This window comes from Balaenoptera borealis, assembly GCF_965194805.1.
Source record: "Balaenoptera borealis genome assembly, chromosome: 9".
Lineage (NCBI taxonomy): Eukaryota > Metazoa > Chordata > Mammalia > Artiodactyla > Balaenopteridae > Balaenoptera > Balaenoptera borealis.
Window position 1 is genome coordinate 63,901,943 of NC_138873.1, and position 27,168 is coordinate 63,929,110.

Below are 27,168 nucleotides of genomic sequence, written 5' to 3' on the forward strand. Positions count from 1 at the left end.
AAATTCTAGCTAATGTAATTAGACATAAATAAATAATTAGATCGATTGATCGATCAATCAATCAATCAATAAATAAATGGTATACAGAATGGGAAGAAAGAACTGAAGTTGTCTTTGTTCACAGATGACGTGACTGTTAATGTAGAAAATATAAAAGAATCAACCAAAAAATCTAATATGTGATCATAGCAAGGTTTTAAGATACGGAGTTAATATACAAAAGTTAATAGCTTTCTTATATACAAGCAATGAACAAATGGAATTTGAAATTAAAAATGCAATACCATTTATAAAAGCAACCAAAAAAAATGAAATACTTAGGTATAAAACTAACAAAATATGTACAAACAAGATCTGCATGAGGAAAACGACAAAACTCTGCTGAATGATATGAAAGAAGAACTGAATAAATGAGGAGATATTCCATGTTCATGGTTAAAAAGACTCAATGTTGTCAAGATGTCAGTTATTTCCAAATTAACCCGTGGATTCAATGCAATTCCAAAATCCCAGAAACTTATTTTGTGGATAAAGGCAAATTGATTCTAAAGTTTATATAGAGAGGAATAAGACCCAGCATAGCAAGCACAATATTGAAAGAGAAGAACAAAGTTGGAGGGCTGACACTACCTGACTTAAAGACTTACCATAAAGCTGTAGTAATAAAGACAATGTTATATTAGCAAAAGAATTAAATAGATCAACTAGATCAGAATAGAGAGCCCAGAAATAGTACCCCGTAAATGTAAGCAGTTGATCTTTGACAAAGGAGCAAAGGCAACTCAATGAAGCAAAGATCGTCTTCTCAAAAAACGGTGTTGGAGCAACAGGATATTCACACGCAAAAGAATGAATCTAGACATAGACCTTATACCTGTCAGAAAAACTAACTAAAAATGAATCACACACCTAAAGGTAAAACAGAAAACTGTAAAGTTAGAAGATATCAAAGAACAAAGTCTAGTGTTGGGTGTGGTAATGACTTTTTAGATACAACACTGAATGTACAGTACATGTGAGAAATAATTGATAAGCTGGATCTCATGAAAATTTAAAACTTCTCTGTGAATGTCATTTTCAAGAGAATAAGAAGACAAACCACACACTGAAAAAAAAAATTGAAAATGACACATCTTTAAAGGACTGCTCTGCAAAATACACAAAGAACTTTTAAAACAGCCATGAGAAAACAATCTGATTTTAAAATGAGCCAAAGACCTGGACAGATACCTCAACAAAGAAGATATACACATGGCAAGTAACCATATGAAAAGATTCTTCACATCATATGTCATCAGGAAAAAACAAATGAAAACAACAATGAGATTATGCTACGTGTTTTTTAAGAATGGTCAAAATCCAGAAAACTTATAACACCAAATGCTGATGAGGTTGTGGATCAACAGGAACTCTCATTCCTTGCTGGTGGGAATGCAAAATGGTTTAGCCACTTTGGAAGACAGTTTGGCAGTTTCTTACAAAACTAAATATGGTTTTACCATACAATCCATCATTCATGCTTTTTGGTATTTACCCAAATGAGTTGAAAACATATGCATACATAAAAACCTACCCATGTGTGCTTTTAGCAGCTTTATTCAAAATTGCCAAAACTTGGAAGTAACCAAAATGTTCTTCAGCAGGTGAATACGTAAATAAACTGTGGAATCCCCAGAAAATGGAATATTATTCAGTGCTAAAAAGAAATGAGCTGTCAAGTCATGAAAAGACATAGGGGAAACAAATTAATATCAATAATTGAAAGAAGCCAATCTGAAAAGTCTACATAATATATGTTTCCAACTATATGACATGATGGAAAAGGCAAAACTATAGAGATAGTATAAAGGTCAGTGGTAGGCAGGGTTTTGGGGTGGGGGAAGTGATAAATAGGTGGAGCACAGAGGATTCTTAATGCAGTGAAAATACTCTGTATGATAAATACATGCCATTATATACTTGTCTAACCTCATAAAATGTCCAACACCAAGAGTAAACCATAATGTAAATTATGGACTTTTGGTGAATATGATGTGTTGATGTAGATACGTCAGTTGTAACAAATGTGCCGCTCTTTTGGGGATATTGATAATGGGTCAGTCTATGTACATGTGGGACAGGGGATATATTGGAAATCTCTGTACCATCCTCTCAGTATTGCAATGAACCTTACAGTGCTTTTTTTTAAAAATATGGTTTTAATTAAAAAGTAACAGTTGGGTACATTTGTGTAGATTTATTTCTGGACTCTTTATTCTGTTCCACTGATCTATGTATCTATCCCTCCACCAGTACCACACAGTCTTCATTACTGTAGCTATAAATTGACTTGAAATCAGGTAGACTGATTCCTCCCACTTTACTTTCCTTTTTTAAAATTGTTTCAGCTCTTCGAGTTCCTTTGCCTTTCCATATAAAATTTAGGATAATATTGTCTATATCTACAAAAACTATTTCTGGAATGTTGTTAGGAATTGCATTACACCTGTATATCCCATTGTATATATGTACTGAATCTTCTTTATCCATTCCTCTGTCGATGGACATTTAGGTTGCTTCCATGTTCTGGCTATGTGAGAGTGCTGCAGTGAACATTGGAGCGCATGTGCCTTTTTGAATTATGGTTTTCTCAGGGTATATGCCCAGTAGTGGGACTGCTGGGCCATATGGTAGTTCTATTTTTAGTTTTTTTTTTCCTACCTTTATTGGCCAGCAGGCTACTTGAGGGGGATGAGCAGGAGGAGAGGGTGGCCCCAGTGCCAGGCCAGCTGTGCTTCATGGGCTTGTAAGTGATGGAGAACTCACCTAGGTAGTGGCCGGTCATCTCAGGCTTGATTTCCACCTGGTTGAAGGTCTTGCCATGGTAGCCGCCCACCATGCTGCCCACCATCTCGGTCAGGATGATCATGTCGCGCAGGTGCGTCTTCACCAACTCAGGCTTCTCCATGGGCGGCACCTCCTTCCTGGCCTTGTGCAGCCGCTTCAGCAGCGAGTGCTGCTTCCTCTGGAGGCCGCGATTCAGCCACTGCCTCACACTGTACGACTGCATCAGCTGCTCACGGGACATGTCCAGCAGCTGGTTGAGGTCCACGCCGTGGTAGGTGAACTTGAGGAAAGTCCACTTCTTCTTCTGCTCCACTTCCGCCATCTTGTTGGCTCTTCAGAAAGCTAGTTTTAGTTTTTTAAGGAGCCTCCGTACTGTTCTCCATAGTGGCTGTATCAATTTACATATTACTCAGCCATAAAAAGTAACAAAATAGGGTCATTTGTAGAGACGTGGATGGACCTAGCGTCTGTCATACAGAGTGAAGTAAGTCAGAAAGAGAAAAACAAATATCAAATATTAATGCATATATGTGGAATCTAGAAATATGGTACAGATGAACCTACTTGCAGGGCAAGAATAGAGACGCAGATGTAGAGAATGGATGTGTGGACACGGAGGAGGGAAAGGGGGATGAATTGGGAGACTGGGATTGACATATATAGACTACCATGTGTAAAACAGAGCTAGTGGGAACCTGCTGTATAGCAGAGGGAGCTCAGCTCGGTGCTCTGTGGTGACCTAGATGGATGGGTTGGGGGTGGGGGTGGGAGGGAGGTCCAAGAGGGAGGGGATATAGGTATACATATAGCTGATTCACTTCATTGTACAGCAGAAACTAACACAACATTGTAAAACAATTATACCCCAATTAAAAAAAAAAAAAAATGAACGACACCTCTGGAAAAAAAAAACAACCCTGTATATCAATTTTAGATGAACTTCAAAAATTATTCTCCAAATCAATCAGTATCTATTATTATGACCTTTAGAACAGTGATAAAATCTCACTTGACTTTTTATTAAGGTAATGTGTGTCTGTTTCATTAAATTATAAACTAATTCAGGAGAGGTGAGCTTTCAATATCCATTCATATGTTTCTAAGGTCTAGCTTGTTGGTGTGCAAGAGAAGATATTCAGTAAATCTTTACTTTAAAAATTGCATTAGAATTATTAACTTTAGCAAGTTACATTACACTCTTAACATTTATTTTCTAATGCATTACTCAGTATTCAAAATAAAGCCATCCTTTTAAATCTTGATTCTTTCCTCCATGATGATACCCTTTCATGTATTACTTTTGGTAGTTTAGAAAATACTTCCATTTGTCTGATAGTTAATTTCATGAGTACATCAAAACTTATTTTAAATTTTGTCTTTTTATGTGTAGGCTTTGAGAGAAATTGTTAGTTAATATCTAGGAATTTACGTCTACGAATTTATGTTAATAGATCAGTCATTTACAAGGGACAACTGGAGATTAGAGCCATTGGATTTTTTTCTCTCTGTTGTCTGTGTAAAGCCTAAGATTACAATGTACTCTTCAACATTCATTTTTCTCCTTACCTTTTTCAAGTCAATTCTACTTTTGTAAAGCTATGTTAGCCATTTATGGTTTTTTTTTTTTTTCCACCAGTTCTAAAACAACCCATGGACCATACAAAAATAATGGTGCTCTATTATATTTTTTATTGTGGGTTACATATTACCATAGGCAATTTCTCTTACTATTAATAATATTCCTCTCCTCTATTTTCATATATTGTGCATTCTTCTAGATCTAGCTCTTATGTAAATTCTTTTCTGATCAAACCTACCTGATAAATTCTCTTCCGTTTATGCATAATATTCAATCCAGTGAATCATTTAAAGGGGAATTAAGTCTGCAATTTCTCGACAGTGCTTTTATTGCCATTTAACTGTTACTTAAATATTGCCTTTTTTTTTTTTTTTTCACTTCTATTTGTATACTTTGCTTTTCCTCCCAGCTGTAGATTCCTGGAAATCTACAGTATATAGTATATTATAAATACATAATTATTATTTGATTTGAATAATATTTATACTCCAAGAGCACAGTAAATGGTCACTTGCAACCCAGAGGCTGTGCTTTAAAAGCCTTTAGCAGTATCTTTCTTTTATTCTTATCTTGAGAATATTGACCAAACAATTGTTCAGGGTATTTTTATTGCAGTGAATATTCACAAGGTCAGATCATATGATGGTTAAGGGTTTAACTCTCTGGTCAGGTGGTTTCCATTCAAATTTTTGCTACATTGTTCTTATTATTCCTGTGACTGTAAGTTAATTGTTTAACCTTTCTAATATATATTCATAATAAAGATAGTAAAATTATTTTATTGTAATAAAATTGTACAGTACATGTGATTAAAATAAGGAGGGAGGGAGATGCGGGAGGGAGGAGATATGGGAACGTGTGTATATGTGTAGCTGATTCACTTTGTTATAAAGCAGAAACTAACACACCATTGTGAAGCAATTATACTTCAATAAAGATGTTAAAAAAAAATAAGTATCAAATCTTTCTTTGATCAAATTTCAGTAAATATCATGCATTTTTGAGAAATGTATCTTTCTGTACTTCATTGCTGTGAGGATGAAATGAAGATTGTGAGAATGAAGTGAGGCTATGTATGCAAAGCACTTAGTATGTGCTTGTAGTATAATAAGCATATGATAAATGTTACTTTTTAAAATAAATTTATTTTATTTATTTATTTTTAGCTGCATTGGGTCTTTGTTGCTGTGCACAGGCTTTCTGTAGTTGCGGTGAGCGGGGGCTACTCTTTGTTGTGGTGCATAGGCTTCTCATTGCGGTGGCTTCTTTTGTTGCAGAGCACAGGCTCTAAGCACGCAGGCTCAGTAGTTGTGGCACATGGGCTTAGTTGCTCCGCGGCATGTGGGGTCTTGCCAGACCAGGGCTCGAACCCATGTCCCCTGCGTTGGCAGGCGGATTCTTAACCACTGCGCCTCTAGGGAAGTCCTAGATGTTACTTTTTATTAGAAATATATCTTTAAAGTGAATGCTTTTTTTCTATTCACAAGTTACATTGTACAAATGACTGCAATTATTTGGGAGAATGTTACCATTTACTTCAGATTAGTATGTTTACTATGTAACTATTTTAGAAGAACAGGGTTATAGCACCTGAAACTTTTGAAAGCAGATGATGAAAACCTCAATTTTGAGGTTTTTTCCTCTAAAAATGCATGTTTTGTATTCTTATAAAGAATATTTAATATACTTTCAATAATGTGTGATATTAATAATATTTCAACTGTTGAATTTGTCCATTTTTTCCCCAACAACATTCTGCCTACATTTCTAGAGCACATGTTCAATTTTAATAAATCCTGATTCTTTGGAAGATTGTTACATTCATTATAACCCTTCTATACTAATTTTTATCACTAATGCTGCCTCTATTCTCTGGCAAAAAATAATCTGATTCTCTTTGATGAAATTTCAGTAAAGATTTTGTGCTTCTGTACAGTGAATCTCACTGGTTTCCATTTATCTCCTGGGCATAATTTTAGTTAGAGGGCAAGCCTTAGGGAAAGAGCTTTGAAAGATCCTTTAAAGAAAAAATTGTCTTTCTGCCTTGGCTACTGTCAGATCATCTTTGGTCTAATTCTAATGAAATTGATACTCATTTATTTCTGAAGGTTGTGTGAGAATTTACATCATGGCTGTTCTAGCTTAATCTTCTTGTTTGCCATCCCTCTAGGTTAGTACAAGTCCCAAGTGATTTCAGAAAATTGAAATAGTGAAATAATACCAATTGAAAAAATGATTGCTACTTATAGAGTATTAATCTGTGGAGTTCAAACTCATTAATCTAAATCACCTCCCTTTGAGAGAACAGAAAGCATGTATGACAAACCACCTGAGAGGTCAGATTGAAAAAAAAAGAAAGAAAGAATGAAAGAGAAAAAGAAAAACAGTAAGGTAATATTAAAGAACTCCAAGGTTACATAATAAATCAATGGGGAGTTAGAAAATTTATTAAACTTCTAGTTTGCTTCACAGGGGATAGTGATACTTCTCAAAGCCACATACAGTTATTTTGGTTTAGAATGCCCTAACTAATCCAGAGTTTAAAATCTCAGAAATTAGACACAATAATACTTATATACAGAAAAAAATTCTATTAAGAACAAATTTTAAAGCCTTTTCCCCATTGCACTATAAACTCTTCAGTTACAGCTGAAATAATTCATTCCAAGAATATAATCGGACTCTGTGTGATTTTAGCCCTTTTATTCTTTGTTCATATGTTATTTGGAGTTTTAGAGAGATAGGTATTGAGAATGGATGTCATTTGTTACAGTAGCAACTGTGACCATTTGGATGGAAGGAAAGACATTTGTCAAAACATGTATTTCTAACTTGGCAGGTGATTCCTTAATGATAGCAGTGGAGCCTCATAGCATACTGGGAAAATGACGATAACATCATTGTCTACAATGTTTTATATAAACATCCCATAACAATACAGGAACATATATATGGAGATGCTCATGGAATCTGAAAAATAAATTTACTGTCAAATTTCTTAGCCATAGAACTAAGAGCATAAAGAGGGTTCTTGGGAATTAAGTAACCTGATTAAGGAAACGTAACTACTTTGCTGGGGAAATTCATCGTCCAAATCAAATGTAATGTAGGGTTAATATCCGGTGCATGGATTTCCATGAAAGAACAAACTACTCTAAATAAAAGAGGGAGGAGGAATTTTAAGTGTCTTAAGGGTGAGATAACATTTACTAGGAAATGGCTCAGAAATGTACTTATTAGTGGCAAGTTCAAGACAAGACTTAAAAAAACCAACTATGTCCAAAGTGAGTTTTTTGTTTCTTACTTTTTTGTTTGTTTTTTTTAGGATTGTTTACTGTATTGTATGTCTAATGTAAAACTTCTCCAAAGATAATAGAAAAAATTTAGTTAAATCCTCTTAACCATTTATGGTTTCTTTAAAAATTAGAGAAGGCTTTGAATTTTGTGTCCAGCGGGGCACACTGTAATGTAAGACCCAAAGAATGAAGGAGATATAGAGGAGATACATTTTTATATTAGAATGTTTCAAGAAGTATAAAGGCACTTTAAAGGAGACACTTTATGCTGTAATATCCTTTTACTAGTAAAACTATTATGTTTCTGATTTAATTTGAATTATAGAATGACTACATTTGAAATATTCTCAGTTTTGCTGCCTGAACCCCAGCTGCCTTTTTAAATTTACACTTATTAATCAAATGTAACAATGGTAGAGTTGAAAATATTCTAAGAAATAAAATATTTTAACTTTTTTAAAACCATTCTGATGCCAGGTTATAATTATTGAAGTTAAAAAAAAAGTTTTATGGGGCAGGGCTAAAGTGCATTAATATCTTCATGAGGTTAATTAAAGGAGATTGCTAAAAAATTGAAGTATTTAGTGAAAGAAAATGACTGTTTTTGTGTGGGGGAAAAGGGGTGTATATAAAATCTATGTATTTATTTTAGTAGCGGTCCCCAACCTTTTTGACACCAGGGACTGGCTTCGTGGAAGACAATTTTTCCACAGACAGGGAGTGGGGGTGGGGATGGCTCAGGTGGTAATGTGAGCGATGGGGAGCGGCAGATGAAGCTTTGCTCGCTTGCCTGCCGCTTACGTCCTGCTGTGCGGCCCAGTTCCCAACAGGCCCCGGACCGATACCGGTCCGTGGCCCGGGGGTTGGGGACACCTGTATTATAGGTATTATTTATTTTTGTATTTATTTACTTAAATTAATTGTCACATCCCACATTCTATCTAATTAACTTAAGTGGAAGTTAATATGACAACTATATTGTTGGTGATCGGAAACTAAAGTTGTTTGTTTTTCAAGTATTTATTTACTTAAAATAATATGTAGCAATGACTACTGAAGTTAAATGTTGCCCTCTGAAAAGAAATAGTGTAAATATTGGCTTTGTGTTTCTTATATCTAGACAATTTTAGAGAAAACTATTAAGGATGGAGAAGTTAAAATATATGTATGTATAATCTTCGTATTTTCCTTATTTCATTGTTAAGGAAGAGAGAGAAATGGGAAGCACATTTAAGATTGGAAGAGCAAATCCTTCTGACAGGTGCATGGATTTCATGGAGTGTACAGGGTGTTCAAACTCTTTTTCTCTGTTGGTGGCTGCCAGATAGCTGTGCTTTTTTGGTTTCTTTAAGAATTAAACAATATCACTCAGCTGGATAATAATTAACTGGTAGGATAGTGCTTTTTATCCTTTTTATGGCACATTGTTTTTTTCTTCCCTTTACAGCTTTCTTAATCCTAAATTTGTTTGCATACAAGTAGTTTAGAAAGATTTTTAAAAATATTGAACTCTAGAAATCAAAAACTCAGTATCTCCAATTTCATCTTGTCCATAGACTCCTGACTTTTTGTCTCAGGACACTCTGTTTTTCTGCTTTTTTTTTTTTTTTTTTTTTTTGATGTCACAATAACACCTGTTATAGATAATGTAGCTAAGGTATGAAGATGTGAAGGGTCATATTAGTCATAATTTTAGCAAATAAAGTAGTGTCAAATATTTTTTGTGTTAATGCCAGCCTTCTTGATCTGTAGCTGGAAGATAATACATGCCGACCCAAAAAAGAAGGACTCCAGCCCCTTCTTCCACTTTAACCAAAGATGTTCCACTTGGATTGGTTCTTATATCAAGTTTCTCAGTAAGCTTTTAGAGGATGAAATGTCTTGTAAATTAAAAACAAATGCTGAAAATCAAAGTACTAAGGCAAAAGGCTATTATGTCCTATAATATTTAAAGGTCCAGGCTCAAGAACCAGACTCCTTAGGTCCTAATCTTGGTTCAGTCACTAAAATGAGATAATAACAGTACTAACTAGTTCATGGAGTTGCTTTGAGAATTAAATGCATTAATACCATGTAGAACACTTAGAATAATGCCCAGTACATTAATAAATTGATAAAACTTGATAACATTAATATTTTATTGTCATTACTGCTGTATTTTTATCATTATGCTCTTCAGCCATTATCATATCTCTTGTATTGACTTTGGAGTAGATGTCTAATTCCTTTCATTAAATTGTAGGCTGCATGAAGAGTGAAGGTAGTATTTAGAGCTGTTCACAGTTATTCTGGTTGTCCTTCGAGGTAGCTGGAAAGACTGAACATCGCTGCTCATATAAATAGTTAGGAACTACCATGTAACTTCTTTGGTCAAGGAAATATGAATGGAACTATGTATATCACTTTCAGGTAGAAGCTTTAATAACCAATTCACAATGTCCTGAGTCCTCTTTCTGTGTCTTGATGTTTATGGAACCAAGTGTTAAAATGAAGTCTTCATTAGCCTTAGTAGCTGTAATGAACAGAAATCTTATCACTGCCCTGTATTTAACTTGCAGCAAAAGCAATAAGTACCTTTGTATTGCTTTAAACTGCTGAGAACTTGGAGTTAGTTTATTATCATAGCATAAATTAACCTATTGTGACTTATACAGGAGCAAAGTATTGGTATGCCTTCCCTTTTTCCCTCATCTCACTCAACAGAACAGTATCTTGTCAAATAAATGAAAGAAAATAACTTTATCGAAATAATTTTTCATCCTTGTGAAAACATGTGAATTCCACAGACTCTGCTATCTTCAATCAAAGGATTATTTGCACTTTGTGTTTGACATTTTAATATCAGGTGACTGTTGCCTAATCCTGCTTCTTTCATTTCATCTCATCATGAATCTACCTCATAGAGCTACTTTCAATGGGAAATTTATAGAGAATTTCAGTGTTTCTCTATAAAACCACATTTTGACATTTATTTTCCTGGAAATGACAATGAAAAAAAACAATTATTTAACTGATATTATGAAAATATTCTGTTTTCTTGGTATAAGTTACAGGAAGTTGGAAACATTTTGTCCAAAAAAGATGTAGTTTCACCTTTTAAAAGTACTAAATTAAGATTTCAGAAAATATTAGGGGTTAGGGAATTCAATAGAAATGATGGGGGAGGGGGTATTGAAAGCTCTGAGAAAGAAGGAAGACTTTGAGAAAAGATATTAGTTTCCAGAAAATTTATTGATACAGCTTTCTAAAACCTTACAGATTTTCTGCCTGTCTGCACACACAGAAGATGAATACATGCCGCTTGCATTAAAGTATGTTGGAGAGAAGGTTGCAGAGGCAACAGAACACCTATTGTGAAGTGCATATTTTTTTCTGAAGGTATTTGAAGGGTAGGTAATATATCTTCTGTGCTATCAGCTAATATTTTAATGGATTTTGTATTTTCAAGTTCTCCCTTAGATTATGATCTCCCTGAATGCAAAGTATGCATTTTGTCACTGGATAGCCAGTGACTGGCTGTATTAGTCTGCTGTTGCATTCTGATTTGGGCAAGCATATTCCTAGCAGTTGGTCTGCACAAGAACAAAGGAGAACAAAAGAGGCCTGGCTAGAGAGTAGACTGAAGAGGCTCTAAGCTACTTATGTACTCCTGGTGTATATTGAACTTGTGTACATAGACCTAGGAGACTCAAAAGGGTCCAATAAAAAGTAAAAACCAAGACAGAGCTGTAAATAACCTGAACATTGAATGTTCTTCCCCACCCACATGCACAATATGTAAGTCTTACTGGCTCCAGGCATTTAAACACAATCCCTGTCCAATCACTGAGTGACTACTAATATGGACATAAAGGTCAATTCCTGAGAAGCTATGCTTACAAATTAGAGCAAGAATAACAGCAACAAAGCCAAAATGAAGTAAAACAAAACAAAAATAAACCAAAACCAACCAAACAAAAAATAACTGAGCACAGTTTTCAATGGTCTCATACTGTACTAGAAAAAGATATTATAGATTTAGGTCAGGCAAGTTATAAAACACAGAAACAAACAGTTATTTAAAGATTAGAAGTAAAAACAACAACCTTCAAAAAACCTCAAAATCCAGAGTTGCTACAAAAATTACCTGAAATGTCCAGTTTTCATTTTAAAAATTATAAGACTTATAAAGAAAATGGAAATTGTAACCTATATTCAGGTTAAAAACAGTCAATAAAAACTATCTTTTAATATCTCCAGATGTAGGATTTAGCATACTCCAAAGGACCTATGATAAATATGTCTAAAGAAGTAAATGAAATTGTATTTAACAAATTTAAAGAAAGTATGACAATAATGAATCAACTAAGAGAGGTTCTCAATAAAGATATGTAAATTATTTTAAAAAACCAAATGATAATTCTGGAAATTGAAGAGTTGCAATAATTTAAATAAATATTTCACTGAAGAATCTCAATAGCAGATTGAAAATGGCAGAAAAAGAAGTAGAAATGATATCATCTAATAAACAGAGAGAATAAAGGTTGAAGAAAAAAGAAAAGAGCCTCAGAGACCTACAGGAAAAGATCAGGTACACCAATATAAGTATAATTGGAGTTCCCAAAGAAGATGAGAAGGAGAAAGGGACTGAAGAAGTATTTGAAAAAATAATGACTGAAAACTTATAAAATTTGATGAAAAACATTAATCTACAGATCCAAGAATCTCAACCAATTCCAAACAGAATGACCACAAAGAGATCAACACCAAGAGACATCATAGACTTGAAAACCAAAGACAAAGAAAATATCTTGAGAGGAGTAATAGAAAAACAAATCATCATGTATAAGGAGTATCTATATGGTTAATGACCACCATCTCATCAGAAACATTGTCAGAATGTAATGAAATAATGTACAGTATTCAAGGGGCTGAGAAAAAATTGATCCAAGAATTCTGTATCTAGCAAACTTATCCTTCAAAAATGAAGCTGAAATAAAAATATCTGGGGTAAACAAAGAATGAAAGAACTTGGTGCTAGAAAAGTTTTTCCAAAAAAACTCTAAAAGAAGTCCTTTAGGCTAAAAGGAAATGCCACTAGATGCTAACTCAAATTCACAGGAAGAATTCTGTTTACCTTCTATTTCTTCTGAAGAACCATTCACTGACCTATTCTAAAATGGTTGATGTGGGCTTTTCTATCCTCTTCTCACAGATTAACCTACATCCATCAGTCTATCCTGTTATCACTGTCTCAGTGACTAGCTCAGGGATATACAGAAAACTTAATCAGGGCCAATGAGTTCAGAGAGAACACTCTGTTTCTAAGAAAGAAACACCTTCTCTTTGTTCTATAAAAGCTAGAAAAGACTATCTCTCTGACCGTCTCTCTTTTTATGAGAATGTGAGACTTACAGCTGCCACTACAATTTACAAACCTAAACGATTCTAGGGGAGGGCACCATATGGAAAATTAGGGATAAAACACCAGAAAGCAAAGAGGAGTTATGGGGCAAAGTCAAGTCCTTGGTGATATAATTTCAACTACTATGTCAAGCCTCACTTACTTTTGCTTTTTTTTTTTAATACACTTTATCTCCAGAGTAGTTTTACGTTCACAACAAAACTGATCAGAAAGTACAGAGAGTTCCTGTATATCTCCTACACACACACACACAACCTCTTCCACTAACATCCCACACACCAGAGTGGTACATTTGTCACAACTGATAATGAATCTACATTGACTCATCATTATTACTCAAAATTTATATTAAAGTTCACTCGGTATTGTACGTTTTGTGAGTTTGGACAAATGTGTAATGGCATATATCCACCATTGTAGTATCATGCAGAATAAATAGTACGGCTGTCCTAAAAATCCTCTGTGCATTGCCTATTCATACCTCTCTCTCCAAGCCAAACCTCTGGCAATCACTGATCTTTTTTACTGTCTCTATAGTTTTGCCTTTTCCAGAATGTCATATAGTTGAAATCATACAGTATGCAGCCTTTTCATATTGGCTTCTTAAACCTAGTAATATGCATTTAAGTTTCCCTCATGTCTTTTCATGGCTTGACAGCTCATTTCATTTTAGCAATGAATGACATTTTATTGTCTGCATATTCTACTGTTTATCCATTCACCTACCAAAGGATCATGGTTGCTTCCAAGTTTGGGCAATTATGAGTAAAGCTGCTGTAAACATCTGTGTGCAGGGATTTGTGTAGCTATACATTTTCAATTTATTTGAGTAAATACCAAGGAGCACAATTGCTGGATCATATGCTTTAAGAGTATGTTTTGTTTTGTAAGAAACTGCCTAACTGTCTTCCGAAGTGGCTGTACCATTTTGCAGTCCCACCAACAATGAATGACAGTACCTGTTGTTCCACAACCTCACCAGCATTTGGTGTTATGAGTGTTTTGGATTTTGGCCATTCTAATAGGTCTGTAGTGGTATCTCATTGTTTTTTTAATTCTCTGATGGCACATGATATGGAACATCTTTTTATATGGTTATTCAGCATGTGTATATCTTCTTTGTTAAAGTGTCTTTACTTCTTTTGTCCATTTTGAAATTGGGTTTTTATTTTCTTATTGTTGAGTTTTAAGACTTCTTTGTTTATTTTGGATAACAGTTCTTTGTTAAATACATATTTGCAGGTAGTTTCTCCCAGTCTGTGCCTTGTCTTCTCATTCTCTTGACCTCTGCACTTTTTAATTATGTGATCAAGTATATCCCCCTCAATTTATGATTATGACATTTAAAAAGTCCAACTAATAGAATATTTTTCAAAAAAATAATTGCATGGTGGCATAACCATACAGAAAAGAGAATTATTTCAAATTACTGTAAAACAATGCATTTTGACTATAAATCTCTAGTGAGATATAGGCTAAGTATATAAACGAGAGAGAGGACTCTTAAGCCACATTCAGTAGGATTGTTAGTTGTAGTAATATAAGTATTTTTATTTTGAATCTAATTTTTGTATATGTAAAGAAATTAGTCAACATGTTAATATTATTAGGACTAAAATTTTAATGTAGGAAAAAAAGAGATACAAACATAAAATCAGCCAGGTCAAGTAAAACTCTGTAATCTTGAATTTGAATTTGTATTATAAGTATGAACTTACAGTTCATATTTTTTTTTCAGAAAAATAAGTATTCCCTAGTTCTAAACACTAAAAAGAGCAAGAATCAATAGCAGCCCAGTGACAATGAGCATCCATTTGTGGTTGCTAAATACAATTTACCACTAGAGGAACCAGGACTCCATGGAGAAATGACTTATTCTAGGTCTAGAGTAAGATATGGATGTACAAGATGATTCTACAACATCTTTTCCAAGGAATTTGTCAAAGACTAATGTGATCATGTGGAAAGGACACATGAGTCAATCTGAAGAAGCTCTCATTGCCATGTGAGAAGACAGTCTGAGCATCAAAAAGAGACTATAATTTCTTACAACAAAAAATAATTCATGAACTCATAGTAATATTCTAAAAATTTTTTAAATTGATTAGTCACCATTGAAGGTTGTTGGGACAACAGTCGTTTTCTTTGAAAACTAAAAGTAAATGGAAATAATAATCTTTATATGAATAAAAAAGGCAAGGCATTTTTTTCAGAAGCCAGTCCACATATAGTTAAGAATAGTTCAGAAAAATTAAGGGTCTTTAAGCTTTACTGAAGATTGCCCATTCAGCATAAGGTGGATATTTAAGCCTTGAAAAAATATTTCAAAATGTGGTCTACATTAAAATTCAGTGGTGAAAGGAGATGGGTGTCTAATGTATTTAATAGAAAATAGATTTTACTGAATCTAAGAACATTAATGCTTATTTATTTTTCATTCCTGATATTGGTTATTATACCCTCTCTCAATTTCTTTTCAGTCTTGCCAAGGATTTGATGTCATTTTATTAGTCTTTTCAAAGAACCAGTGTTTCCTTTGTTCCACTCAATTTGTCTGTTATTTCATTAATGTCTGTGCTCATTTTTTATTAGTTATTCATTCTGCTTTTTAAAATTTAATTTTATGTTCCTTTTGTAACTTTTGATATGAGTGCGTGAATAATTTATTTTTATTTTTTCAATATTTTTCTAATGTGTACTTTGAAGTCTATGTGTCCCCTTCAAAGCATGGCTTTAGCTGCATCCCACAAATTTTGATATGTAGTTTTTCAATTATGATTAAGTTCAGAACATTAACAAATATTATCTAATCTTGTTAAATAGTTCTCTGACTTACTGATTATTTAAAGAGCTATAATTTTTAAAAACTGAGAATTTTTAATTACCATTTTTGATTTATGGTTTAATTCCATTGTGGTCAAAAATCCTATTCTTTATGATTTTCATCCTTAAAAATTATTAAAATTCACATAATAGACCAACATATTGTCCGTTTTGGTAAGTGTTCCATGTGTACTTGAAAAGAATAAATGTTACTCAATTTTTAGGTGTCATATTTCACATATGTCAGTTAGCTAAATTTCTTTGTCATATTTGCTCTGTTCTAGATATTTTTTGTTGTTGTTGGTTTGTTACTGTCATTCACTGAGAGAGGGATGTGAGAATTTCTCACTGCATGATTGTGAATTTGTTTTATTTCTCCTTTTAATTCAGTCAAGTTTTTACCTCTTTTGAGGGATTCCTATTAAATGCACTTGAACTGAGTATGTATTCTGATGTTCCTGGTTGGAGTGTTCTACAAATGTCAATCAGTTCAAAGTCGTTTAAGTCTTCTATATCCTTACTGATTTTCAGTCTCCTTGTTTTATCATATAATGAGGGATGAGTAGTGAAATTTCTGATTACAAAAGGTGCATTTTCTCTTTTCCCTACATTTAGCAGTTTTTGCTTCATGCATTTTTTTTTTTTTTTAATTTATTTATTTATTTATTTATTTTATTTTTGGTTGCATTGGGTCTTCATTGCTACACGCAGGCCTTCTCTAGTTGCGTTGAGCAGGGGCTACTCTTCATTGCGGTGCGCAGGCCTCCCATGGTGGTGCGTGGGCCTCCCATTGCACTGGTGGCTTCTTTGTTGCAGAGCATGGGCACTAGGCCCGTGGGCTTCATTAATTGTGGCATGCGGGCTCAGTGGCTCATGGGCTGTAGAGCACAGGCTCAGTAGCTGTGGCGCATGGGCTTAGCTGCTCCGCGGCGGTGGGATCTTCCCAGACCAGGGTTTGAACCTGTGTCCCCTGCATTGGCAGGCGGACTCTCAACCACTGTGCTACCAGGGAAGTCCATACTTTATGCATTTTGAAACTTAGGATCGTTATGGCCTCCAGATGAACTAGCCCCTTTTATCATATGAAAGGATCGTTTTTTTTCTTGGTAAAATTCTTTTGTCTAAAATCTACTTTGTCTGAAATTAATACAGCTAATCAGCTTTCTTTTAGCTAGTGTTGTCTTGGTATATCTTCTTTTATCCTTTTACTTATAGCCTATTTGTGTTTTTATATTTAAAGTGTGTTTTTTTGTAGGTAGTAAATAGTTGGGTCTTGCTCTTTTCTCCATTCTCTCTCTAACTTTTAATTGGGAGTGTTTAAAGAAGATGTGGTACATATATACAATGGAATATTACTCAGCCATAAAAAGGAACGAAATGGGGTCATTTGTAGAGACGTGGCTGGACCTAGAGACTGTCATACAGAGTGAAGTAAGTCAGAAAGAGAAAAACAAATATCATATATTAACACATATATGTGGAATCTAGAAAAATGGTACAGATGAACCAGTTTGCAAGGCAGAAATAAAGACACAGATGTAATTGGGGGTGTTTAAATCATTTCTTTTCCATGTGATTACTGATATGGTCAGATTTATGTCTATTGTCTTGCTATTAGTTTTCTATCTCATATATTCTTTGCTCTCTTTTACCACTTTTTGTGCTTTCTTTTGAATTAAGTATTTTCTACAATTTTTACTCCCCCCTCCTTTATGACTTATTAGTTACAGATTTCGTTTTGTTATTTTAGTGGTCTTAGAGTTTAGAGTAGTTATGTTTAAATTATCACAGTCTACTTTCAATTGATATTATAACATTTCACATATAGAATAAGAGTCGCCCAGCCTTTATGTTATTATTTCCATATACTGTGCATTTATTATTATAAACCCACACTACATTGATGTTATTTTTAAAGAGACAATTATATTTTCAAAGAGATTTATATAATAGTAAAGCATTGCTTACATATTTGTCCATGTCATTACCATTTCTAATACTCTTTGTTCCTTTTTGTAGATTCATACCTTCATTTAGTATCACTTTTTTCTACCTGAAGGATTTACTTTAATATCTTTTGTACTGTGGGTTGCAGGAGATGAAATATTTTAGATTTCATATGTCTAAAAAAGTCCTAATTTGCCTTCATTTTTTAAAAATATTTCACACTTTGTATAGAATTCTGGGTTGACATTTTTTCAATAGTTTAAGTGTTGTTCCACTATATCCTTCTTTTGCATTTTGTTTCCCAATGGAAAAGCTGCTGTCAATCTTATCTGTATTCTTCTTCCTATAAATATCTTTTTCACCGGTGTCTTTAGGATATTTTCCTGCATTCCTGGTTTTGAGCAATTTGATTACGATGTTCCTTGGCACTGTTTCCTTTATGCTTCTTTTGCTTGAGGTTCCTTTTATTCTTGGACCTTTGCTTCATAGTTTTTATGAAATTTGAATAATTTTCCAGCTTTGTTTTTTAAAAGTAGGCCATTTAAAGTCATACTACAGGTGAATGATGCTCTTTACATTTTTTAAGTTCTTTTCTCCTCTCTGTGTTTTGTTTTGGATTGTCCATTGCTATGATAAATTCAATTCAAATTTAGTAATATCTTCTTCTGTAATGTATAATCTGCCATTAATTCTATCTACTGTATTTTTTTATCACAGCCAGTATAGATTTCATACTGGAATTTTGATTTGAGTATACCTTCCATTTCTGTAATTATCTTTTTGAACATAGCCCGCATATAGTTACAGCTCTTTCAGTGTCTTTGACTGCTAATTCTAAAACCTGTGTCACTTATGAATCACTTTCTATTAACTTGCTTTTCCTGTCTTCATTTTCTTGCTTCTTTTCATGCCTGGTAATTTTTCATTGGAAACAAGATAATGTGAATCTTACCTTGTTTTATGCCTGATATTTTGTATTCCTGTGAATCCTCTTGAGCCTTATTCTAGAATGCAGTTAAGTAAACTTGGATATGGTTTGATGCTTTGAGTTCTTGCTTTTAATATCAGTTGGACAGCAGCATAGCAGTGCTTATTTTAGGGCTAATTTTTCTCTAAATTTTTTTCTATGTCTGGATTCTCCACTTAATGCCACATGACTTATGAGGTTTCCAGTCTGATGGGTGGAGACCAGCTCTATTCCTGACCCTGTATGAGTGCCAGCTAGGCACTTTTACTTATAAATCCTTGTGAGTGTGTCCTTTTGTTTGTCTTTGGGTAGTTCAACCAGCATGTCCTGATCAGTAATAATACTCTAAAATGATCCTCTGTAGATCTCCATATTTTTTTTTTTCTCTGAATATCTTCCTCCTTTCCAGTAGTCTGCTCTACAAATTCTATCTGCCTTGGTTTCTCCAAGTTCTCCGCTCTATATTCTTGGCCCAAGGAGTTGCCAGAGAACCCACTCCTTGCATGTAGTCTGGAAACTCTTTCAAGTCTGTAACCTGGAGAATTATAGGGTTCACCTAAATATTTTCTTGCCTTTAGAGGTAATTTTCCTTCATCGCCTGAAGTCTAGTTTCTTGAAAACTATTGATTTAGGTGTATTTTCCAGAGTTTGGCTGGAACAGGAAAAATTACAAGGAGGGAAAAATTTGTTTCTTGCTATTCCATCTTGGTCAGAAGTGAAAGACCTTACTCATTTAATTCTTAATTTTCTTAATGTATTTCTTAGTTCTGGCAGTTTTACTTAATTCTCTTTTACACTCTTCTGAAATTCTCAACTCATCCCTAATTTATTCAACAAATTAATCATAATTATGTATACATTTGTATCCCATAACTTCAGTATAGATCTCCCATGGGTCTGTTTCCATTTTTTTTCCTCTTAGTTTCCAGTGACCCCATGCATTGTTCATAGCTGGGCTATGTTTTAATGAATGGTACATATTATACATGAAAAATTGAAGATATAATTGTAATGATATTATCTTCCTCCAGAGGCAGTTTAGCTTTGCTTCTAACAGACCATAGACTAGATCTCTTTAATACAATCAAAAGTTGAACTTGTATTAAGGTGGGTGTCAATCCTTTATTACTAGGTGTAGCCCTTTGGAGCCTCAACTAGGCATCTTTTTAAACCAGGGTCCCTCCTCTAAGACATATGTTAAATTAAATTTTTTTTCACATCAACAAGGTAAATCTTCATAAACCTTGTGCAGCTTTTCAGCTATGTTTGAATCAGTACATGCTTTGAAAGAAAGAGCAACACCAATATTGAGCTCTCCTTTCCCGATTTCCCTTCTCTGTGGGATTAAGTTCTCACTGCCTTGGTAGCTTTTGGATGACTTCAAACAGATTTTTTTCTGTCAAGTTTTCAAGTGGTTTTCAGCTCAAAGGCTGATCTGAAACAAACTAGTCTACCGAAACTGGAAGTAGAAACTCCGCAATAATGTATTTTAAAATAACTGGAAAGGAGAAAATATAGATACTGACTTAATGCCTTCTTGGTTAAGATATTTTAAATGTAATAGGTATCTGTTAGCAAAGAGTTAAAATATGTAAGGAAATCATAAACAATTTTTCTCCATTTATTTATTAAAATATTCATTGAGTTCTTACTACTAACCAGAATAATGACATTACATTAAGCATTTAAAAACTATAAAGGCAAGTTTATACTTTTAAAAATGTCTTTTTATCCTCAGAATGGAGTTTGAAATAGGTAAAGCAAGAATTTTATAGATTTGAAATTTGTGACAATTGTTTTACAGAGTTACAGGATTCTTAATTATAAATAGAAGCAGTAAAGGAAATGTTCAACAAAATACAACTGATTTATTTCCTCAAATAATATATGATATAATTTTTTTAAATTTATTGAATGCTTACTTTTGCAAGTTACTCTGCTAAGCACTTGTGAGAGGGAACATTAATACAGTCTCCACCAATATTTATTATTAATCTGGAGAGAATCATTTTCACCCTTGTATGTATGTCACAGGAATATATTTTACCCTTGTTACTGAAAAATTCAATTGTAGAGAGACAGATGTGGTAGAGTCTTTTGATGCCATGAGCATGTAAAAAATGGTTCGTTATAATGTTTAATATGGAGAAATGGTGATAAAAACCTGGTCTCTCAATGACTTATCATCACCAACATAATATATTCAAATTATGTTGTGTGTGCCTTTGCTTATCTGAACAAGTCTAACTGTTCATCACTCATCATTGGGCTACTTACTCTTCAATATGAAATGTTTGCTTATGCTTATTTCTCAGCATGGTAAAGTCTTTTCTACCTCATTTAAAATGGAAAACTCCTACACAAACTTCAAAGTTTAGTTATTACTACATATCTGAAGCATTCTATGGAAGCTTTATCTAGGCTTAAATTCTTACCTTCATAACAATACTTTTTGTGTATAGTCTGATCTTGTGTGTGTGTGTGTGTGTGTGTGCGTGTGTGTTTGTTTTGAGAGATGTATTGGAAAGTTTCATATGAAAAACTCAAATAACTCAAAGCTATTTCTTAAAAAGTGTGATGGGTAATTTTTAACAAGTTGACACAACCATGAGTCCATATATTAAGCCAAGTCCATAATTCATTCTGATTACAAATTTTAAAATTATGCACACTTGATAAATTTTTAACTTGGGCTTGATTCACTCTATTTTAAAGCTTTTATATAAAGTAAGTCTTTATTAATATTTTACATCATAATCATTCAATTTACACTATTCAGATTTGCATAAAATCCAAATACAGTGCACTATTGTTATGGCACTTGTTTTGTTATATTGTATCCATCTAACCGGTAGACTGTGTAATCCTCAAAGGTGGAAAGATATTTTTTCATCTAAATATCACCAAAGCTGGAAATTGCATAAGTGTTCAGTAATTGTTGAATGAGTTAAAAGACAAGAATAGGCAGACCCACTAACCAATATAATTGTTTGAAGTTGAACTATCTTCTCCATAAAAGGAAAAAAATAAAAGGAAGAAGGGAAAGAATGAAGCAAGGAGGAGGGAAGGAATGAAGGAAGGAAGGAAGGGAAGGAAAGGAAATGAAGGAAACTTATAATCCAGGAATGCATGGCAAAACAAAAAGTATGTGTGCTTGTATGCATGTGTGTGTGGTTTGTATGTTTGCCACTGTGTGGGTTTTCACACTGACAGACAGAAAATATTAATATTGGCTGATTATTGATCAAAGTCACTCAGTGATTTTTTAGTTCTATTTCCTTTTAATGTACTTTTGTATTTATTAATAAACAGTATGGTTTCATTCACCTCAAGCACTGTAAACTATCCAATTTTATTTTACATATTAAAACTGTTTTTAAAGAAGTTATGATGCAAACTCTACTACAGCTCGTCCATTTATTATTAACAATTCTGGATTTTAACAATTTACTTGAAAATGAAGATTATAGCAAAACAGTATACCTACTAGAATTATTCTATAATCTCCATTAAAAATACTTTAACAATTGAGGATGTAGAAATGGGTTTAGAAAAAATTATAAAAACAATGTATTTTCTTTAAGTTTCATTTTTACATTTATCTGCTAAAAGTAAAAAAATAAATTTTACTATTTTGACACTTTGCATAAATGTGACTACTTAGGTACCGTGCATGATTTCTTTCTTATATTTTGTTATCTATGTTATCAGATCAAATAAATAAAACATTTTAAAATGCTGTAGGTGCTCATAATTGAATAAAATTATTATCTGAAATGGAGAACATGTTTATTAGTTAACCTGGGGCCACATTTCAGTAGAAAATCTCATAAAATAATAGGTAAAAATCATCCCAAGAAGAATTAAATTTTTTTTCTTTCTGGATTAGCATTTGATATAGCTACTTGAGATATGCATGTATGTATTTATTGATCTATGCACACACACATTTGTTTTCTGAAACTTACTTGTATGTACTTATTGAATACATATACCTGCTTCTTTTTTATTAGAATTGCTGATTAAATAATTTTGCTGGCAGAATCATAAACCTCGCAGGGCAACATTCTTACCCCTAAATTTTGTGACAGATACCAGGCCTATATACTAATAACAGCATTGTTGTTTTCTTGGAAAATCTAGGGAACTAAAGATGATAGTAAATTTCCCCATAAGTGACTCTGCCTTCCCATGGTATAAACTTGGGATGTTTTTCTTTCACTTGGGCAAAAAATTTATGTCAGCTTTAGGATGGGAGGGAAGATCTACATGGTAGATTTTTCTTTTTTCTAAGTGGCAAAATGCAAGTCTTCAAATTAAAATAAAGCACATATGTTGATATTAAAAAGGCTTTGTAATTAACCTCATGCTATGAGGAGAAATTTGCTTATGTAAATTAAAGGTACAGAGAAATTTATGGAATTAGAACTGGTCTTGGTTGGAAGTTGGCAAAAAGACACTTGACAGTGGAGTTTTGCCCAGAGTTTTGTTATAGGTTTTCCAGCTAATAGAAAAAGACAGAATGAAGACAAAAAGAAAAAAGGAAAAGGAATTTGATATTGGGACATTTATAATTCAGCTATTTTTAACCTTCTTTCTTTTCTTCTTTCCATGCCCTCTTACCCATGGATAAATGCCATATGCCATTAAAGCAACTGGCTTTCCAAACTGGACACTCTCCAAAACCCGTGTGTAAAGATGAAAAATAAATAAATACTGGCGCCAAGATATTACGCATCTTATCTTTGGAGAGTTGTTAATTCAGAGGTACCATATGCGATGGCTGTCTATGGTTAGCATGGTCATAATCATTATTAGGCATATTGAACCTCCAACACTAATTCCAGTGTCATGAATTCAGTTTAAAAGCAACTCTTCTGCAGTCAGGTTCTGGCAAAACTTCAAAGCTAACATTCAAAGTCGGAAAGCTTAAAACCGTGCAAGCTTATTTAGATTCCTTAAATGGTCTGGTTTATGAGATTTCTGGGCATTTGAAGCTTTGTAAGCCATTGCAGAGTGAAAAAAGTTAATCTGTGCAGCTACGTTTTCAATAACGTGACATTAGATTCATTTCAAAGGCTTTTCTTCTTGGGTACCAAACCACACTCAGGATTTCTCCTGGGTGTAGAATACAGGCTCTTCCTTATTTATTTATTTATTTTTAATGAAGAAATTGCTTCTCATGCTGAGGATTATATAGTCAGACTCTAAAGATATCTGTGTTTTTTGATATATCAAAAGAGCAAAAACGGGCTGTTGTCTAAAAAAAAATAAACATATATATATATCTGAACTAAGAGGGAAACTGCATTTTTTAGGCAGGAAGCTCCTAAAAATATAGGTGAACTTTTCAATAAAACTGACATTTGTGACTGTAAGGGCTACATCAACATGACATTTGAAACACAAAATTCTGAATGCACATTCTCTCTGGCTCTCTGTCTTTGCTCTCTCATTTCAATATTTTTAGAAAGCATCTATTCTCTTAGTAAGATGTATGAAATGAATATTTTTATATTATTGACTAAGCTTCTTTCTATGTAATTCTTTCAAAACACATTTTTTAAATTATAGGCAACTTAAGAGTTAATAGCAAAAAACAAAATAGGACCCTGAGTAGCCAAGAAATGGTAAATAAATGTTTAAGAAAACAAAAATTTTATTTGTTTTGTTATTTTTATATAAGAAGAAATTTTCCCATTAACAAGTTTTATTAAAGTGTTTTACTCTATTTTTCTCCATAAGATAAGGAGAATTTCCCATCAAAATGTATAATTAATACTTACTCAAATCTGTATATTGACCTGATGTGCTCAAAGCTATAGTCCCTGCATTTGGGAATATTTTTTACTTGAAATATTGGCATTGGGAATTTCAAAAATGGTTATAAGTAGCCACATAGCCTGCCTGGATTGTTTTGTTTTGTTTTGTTTTTTCTTTGTCTTTTTAATGACAAACTATATCTCAACAAATTGATTACAAGTGTCTGGATCACAGCGATTTAATCTTAAAACATATTTTCATCTCTCTGGGTACCTTTCACAGTATTCTCCACAAAGTAGATTAGTTTAAGCCAGTTTTGGATGAACAGATATATGAAATAATGAATTATTGAATTTTGATAATTATTTGGAGTTTCACATTTTTGACTCCAAACCCAAATTGAAAATTAAGTTAATCATGCATTTATTTTAAAAATCAGATATTTTTTTCTGAAGCAAATTATGTTCTCTCTATATTATTATTTTTCTAGATTTTCAGTCATATCATTAAATCATATATACATATATATTCAACAGTTAAATTAGCCAAATTGAAAATAACATATCCAAAAAGTTCATTAACTAAGAAAATTTTGCAAATCCATTATGATATAGTATGTAGTCATTAAAACAGTAATCATTATTTTTAATGTCCTTTGTCACCTCATCTTCATCTCTGCCCCTTCCACCATCTCAAGAGAGAAACCAGAAGTCCATGTCCCATAATCCCTTTCCAGAACTGTTCCAGTTTAGATTCTGAAGGCAAAGAGGAGAGTCCTTGTTTTCTAGAGGCAGTTGTACACAAGAATCCTGTAGCTTTGGGCGTCCCACTTGAGGATCACCCACTTCAGTGCTGAGGCACCTAGGGTTTCTGGCAGCAATCAGGTGCCTCTGGAATGTTTCTTCAGAAACATTCTCTTTGATATTGAGATATGGTTGCAATCATTGGTGGCAATTTTTTTGCAATGTTTTCACTTCCATATTGACTGAGTATGGCCTTTCTAGTCTTCTCTCATTGAGCAGCACTTAAGCCTTTAATTTCCTATATTATATCTCTTTGTACTCCAGTTTCCTAGTGTCTCCTGTTTTCTTGACTGCACCTTGAATGTTTCATCTAGTTACCTCATACATTTATATCTATGGATATGGCAAGATGTTCACCGTATATTATAAAGTGGAAAAATTAAGCAAGATATAAAATAGTATGCATAAAATGGTACTGTTGTCTTCTTCCCTTTATTTGTATTTTTAATTGTAAGCATTGACGATATCCAAAAATTTATGGATGTCATGGATTACATTGTTCACAGTGCTTTTTTATTCATTTTTTTCTAAGTTTTGAACAATTAACATGGAGTACATGTCCAATAAAAATAAAGAACGAACATTCAAATGTACTAATACATAGTTTAGTATAAATATACGTATGATTATTTTAATTTGTAGAAGTGAACTGGGAAATGTGCTAAAGTACAATATTCAACCTCCATTAGCCTGGGAGTAATAAATGCCCACTGAGGCAAATCCTTGTGGTACTGTCAATTTACTTTGTGCTTCCTGGACATAAATCCTTTCTCTGGCAGATGACTGATAGATTAAAAAATATATCATAATTCAAGTGAGGTGATCCACAAACACATGGATATTTTTAAAATGCTAATACAAAACAAATGTTACCCACAAATGACTGTCCTGAACTACAGATTTTCTTAGAAATACTCAAAATGTTTTGAGTTTTATTGTTGTTTTACCTTACAAAGTTGAAAACAAGTATCTTATGATTAATTTGTTGTAGAATATAAGCAAGATCATATATAAAGGCTTCTGTTTCTTTGGGCTTTTTCCTTGTTTATAAATTGTTAAAAATAAATTTTGTTCTTTCTATTAATTTACTTGGTAGATTAGATAATAATCTCATACTCTTTGGGTCCCTTTTTAAATATATAACACTCTAAACCAAGAATGGTAAGGATTTATAAGGTTTAGACTGGTGCCAGATTAAAAACAAAAAAATCCTTCATTATATAGTTAAAAACTAAGTTAAACTTCTATTTTGATTTAATCTGATAGGTATCTCTGAAAATATTTGTAAAAGTTAATTTCTTACAGAATCAAATTAAATCAGGGTGCAAGTATAGTATATATCTTTTTTGGTAAAACATCATAAAATATCTTGACTAAATCATTTGCAATGAAAAAAGATATTTTACATTTAATGCCTACAATTTTTTTCCCCATTTTCAGGAAGTGTTTTCATAAGTCTTATTATATACCCACTTCACAGACTAATTTCACAAGTTTTCTCAAAATGCTGGGCAAACTTAGCACAATGAAATGAGCACTATTTGTGTTCTAAAGCAAACGAATTCCCACTGTATTCTTGAAGAGTAAAAAAGGCTATTGTAAGTGAGGTGCTATTTGCAAATACCTAGGAGATAAGACAGGAAAGACAGACTCTTTGTTGTGACAGAAGGGACCTGACATTTTAGCAAGAAAGTACTTTAAATATCAAAGGTGAGTGTAGGAGTTAGCTGAAAAGCAACATAAATGTGTTTAATGCCAGA

The 27,168-nt window shown here is 33.2% G+C and overlaps 1 pseudogene across 1 annotated transcript in view; it reads right to left on the minus strand.

The window, feature by feature from the left end:
* Positions 1 to 27,168, minus strand: part of LOC309635318 (small ribosomal subunit protein uS19 pseudogene) — a 29,931-nt pseudogene continuing 2,763 nt past the window's right edge. The window contains exon 1 of the transcript in view: positions 1 to 27,168. This exon is cut by the window's right edge and continues 2,763 nt beyond it. The product of the transcript in view is annotated as a small ribosomal subunit protein uS19 pseudogene (transcript).